Source organism: Heterodontus francisci, unplaced genomic scaffold (assembly GCF_036365525.1).
Source record: "Heterodontus francisci isolate sHetFra1 unplaced genomic scaffold, sHetFra1.hap1 HAP1_SCAFFOLD_1732, whole genome shotgun sequence".
In the NCBI taxonomy this organism is placed as follows: Eukaryota; Metazoa; Chordata; class Chondrichthyes; order Heterodontiformes; family Heterodontidae; genus Heterodontus; species Heterodontus francisci.
The window spans coordinates 50,001-53,310 of NW_027140899.1; the positions used below are offsets into that span (position 1 = coordinate 50,001).

General features: G+C 61.5%; 1 non-coding gene across 1 annotated transcript; it reads left to right on the top strand.

The window, feature by feature from the left end:
* Nucleotides 1–423: 423 nt before the first annotated feature.
* On the top strand, nt 424–577 carry LOC137361362 (5.8S ribosomal RNA). The gene has a single exon (XR_010972174.1). It is a non-coding gene; the product is annotated as a 5.8S ribosomal RNA (ribosomal RNA).
* The last annotated feature ends 2,733 nt before the right edge of the window (nt 578–3,310 follow it).

The following is a 3,310-nucleotide window of genomic DNA, read 5'->3' on the forward strand; positions in this document are numbered from 1 at the left end:
TGAGATGGCAGCCGTGACGTTCGAGAGAATGTACCTGGCCGCGGAGGCAGGATTTGTTTCCCCGCAGCGGGCTCATCCTGTCGGCCTTGTACCCCACTCAGTCCGTCCGCGTTCGCTCTCTCTCTCTCCTCGTCCTCCCGGCCTCGGTGGCGGCAGAGACCCTGCCTCTGTTGTCCGTGGTGCGCGTCGGCACGGTTGGGCTCCGGCGTCGGACGAGCTGACGCGCTTCGCCTCGCGAGCGCCCTGACCACGTTGGCCGCGTGAAAACCTTTCTTTGGTCATTGTGATTGTTCGACTGAAATCCGAAGGGCCGTGCCAGGCTGGGGCTCTCCCACCCCCCACACCCCATTGGGGAGGGCGGGGGAGCGTTCGCACGTTCCGGGTTCGACCCCTCGCGCGAGGGACGGACCGAAAACCTGAGACAACTCTTAGCGGTGGATCACTCGGCTCGTGCGTCGATGAAGAACGCAGCTAGCTGCGAGAATTAATGTGAATTGCAGGACACATTGATCATCGACACTTTGAACGCACTTTGCGGCCCCGGGTTCCTCCCGGGGCTACGCCTGTCTGAGGGTCGCTTGACAATCAATCGCACTCGCCTTTGCCGGCGGGAGCGCGGCTGGGGTTTTGTCGCAGAGGTTCCTTTGCTCCTCTTCGTCCCCCTAAGTGCAGACCTGGAGTTTACTCCGCCTTTGGGAGAGTTCGACCTCTGTCCCTCCATTTAATCGCGATGGGGGGGCAGTCCGGCGTGGGCCTCCGGGCGCGCCGGCACTGGTCTCGGCCAGCCTCTGCTTTTCCCAGGACGGCTGTCAGTGGGTTGCAAACGAACGACTGCGTCAGTGCTGGGACTGCTTGCTGCCGGGCCGTTAGCCTCCGAATGGATCGTGGAGGGCAGAGTTGACTCTCTGTGGAGTGTGCAGAGCAGAGATGGGAACGATGCCTGGTGAATCGGCATAGAGAGAGAGAGAGACTCGGTGTGGCATGTCGGTGGACGCAAACCGTGTGGTTCGGTCTCGATGGCTGTTGCCAGTGGTCGACGTGGTTTAGTGGTTCTGGACGAGGAGGAGGAGAGCTTGACGTAGTTGACTGTGGGCTTGCCGTGCTGCCTCGCTGGCTTTGCGTGCCCTCATTCGGTGTTTGTGCAGTTTTGCCATGGAGTCCCTGCGGTGCTGCGTGTTGTGCTGGAGCCCTGTCTCCTTCCACACGCATGCCTCCCGCTGTGCCTCCGGCAAGCTCGCCTACATCTGAGGGTGCACCTAGTCAGTGCCGCACGGTCCTGTCCCCCTGGTCTCTGCTGCCTGCTTTTCGAACCAACTCCCCCACCCCGGTTGCACGTGCTCCAAACTCTTGCCACGCCTTCTAGCTGCTGCTAGTCTCGGGTCCTTTCCACGCTTGCTTCCCGTGGGCTGCTCGCTTTTCTCTCCTGCCCTCGTGCAGTTCAAACCAGCACCGCGCCCACGCTCTTTGTCTTCGGCACCTCCCTTATCGGCACTCCGGAACAGTTATGAGCCGAGCCCGGTCGCAAGCCCGACGTCGACACGCGTGCACATCCGCTCGTTACTAACCCCTGGCCTGGTGAGCGCCCCCCCCCCGAGGGTTGAGTACGAGGTGCCGTTGTCAGTAAGTTGCGAGATATACCGGCCGGCCTGGAGCTTTTGGTGCTGCGTTTAAGTCTGGGCGGGGGCCATCCGATGTTGAGAAACGCACGCACGCGATCGCTCACCATTCTGCCTACGACCTCAGATCAGACGTGACAACCCGCTGAATTTAAGCATATTACTAAGCGGAGGAAAAGAAACTAACAAGGATTCCCCTAGTAACTGCGAGTGAAGAGGGAACAGCCCAGCGCCGAATCCCCGCTCGCCTGGCGGGCGTGGGAAATGTGGCGTATAGAAGACCTCTTTCTCTGACGACGCTCCGGGGCCCAAGTCCTTCTGATCGAGGCTTAGCCTGAGGACGGTGTGAGGCCGGTAGCGGCCCCCGGCTCGTTGGGATCGAGTCTTCTCGGAGTCGGGTTGCTTGTGAATGCAGCCCAAAGTGGGTGGTAAACTCCATCTAAGGCTAAATACTGGCACGAGACCGATAGTCAACAAGTACCGTAAGGGAAAGTTGAAAAGAACTTTGAAGAGAGAGTTCAAGAGGGCGTGAAACCGTTAAGAGGTAAACGGGTGGGGTCCGCGCAGTCTGCCCGGTGGATTCAACTCGGCGGCACGGGTCGGTCGCGTTGGGGTGTCGGCGGATCTCCTCTGCTGGGACCGCCCCCCGCGCGGGCACGGCCGTCGCCGGGCGCATTTCCTCCGCTGGCGGTGCGCCGCGACCGGCTCTGGGTCGGCTGGGAAGGCCGGTGGGGAAGGTGGCTCGTCGCTCCGGCGGCGAGTGTTATAGCCCCCCGGCAGGAGCCTTCGCCGTTTCCCGGGGTCGAGGGATAGTGACCGCTGCCGCGCCTTCCCCTCTCGTGAGTGGGGGGGGACGGGCTCCCCGTGCTCCCGGTGTGACTGTCAACAGGGGTGGACTGTCCTCAGTGCGCCCCGACCGCGTCTCGCCGCCGAGTCGGAAGAGCCACGAGCCGGCGCCAGGGGTCCGCGGCGATGTCGGTAACCCACCCGACCCGTCTTGAAACACGGACCAAGAAGTCTAACACGTGCGCGAGTCAAAGGGTGTCACGAAACCCCACGGCGCAATGAAAGTGAAGGTCGGCGCGGGCCGACCGAGGTGGGATCCCGCCGCCCCGCGCGGTGGGCGCACCACCGGCCCGTCTCACCCGTTCCGGCGGGGAGGTGGAGCACGAGCGTACGTGTTAGGACCCGAAAGATGGTGAACTATGCCTGGGCAGGGCGAAGCCAGAGGAAACTCTGGTGGAGGTCCGTAGCGGTCCTGACGTGCAAATCGGTCGTCCGACCTGGGTATAGGGGCGAAAGACTAATCGAACCATCTAGTAGCTGGTTCCCTCCGAAGTTTCCCTCAGGATAGCTGGTGCTCGTCCACACGCAGTTTTATCTGGTAAAGCGAATGATTAGAGGTCTTGGGGCCGAAACGATCTCAACCTATTCTCAAACTTTAAATGGGTAAGAAGCCCGACTCGCTGGCTTGGAGCCGGGCGTGGAATGCGAGTGCCTAGTGGGCCACTTTTGGTAAGCAGAACTGGCGCTGCGGGATGAACCGAACGCCGGGTTAAGGCGCCCGATGCCGACGCTCATCAGACCCCACAAAAGGTGTTGGTTGATATAGACAGCAGGACGGTGGCCATGGAAGTCGGAATCCGCTAAGGAGTGTGTAACAACTCACCTGCCGAATCAACTAGCCCTGAAAA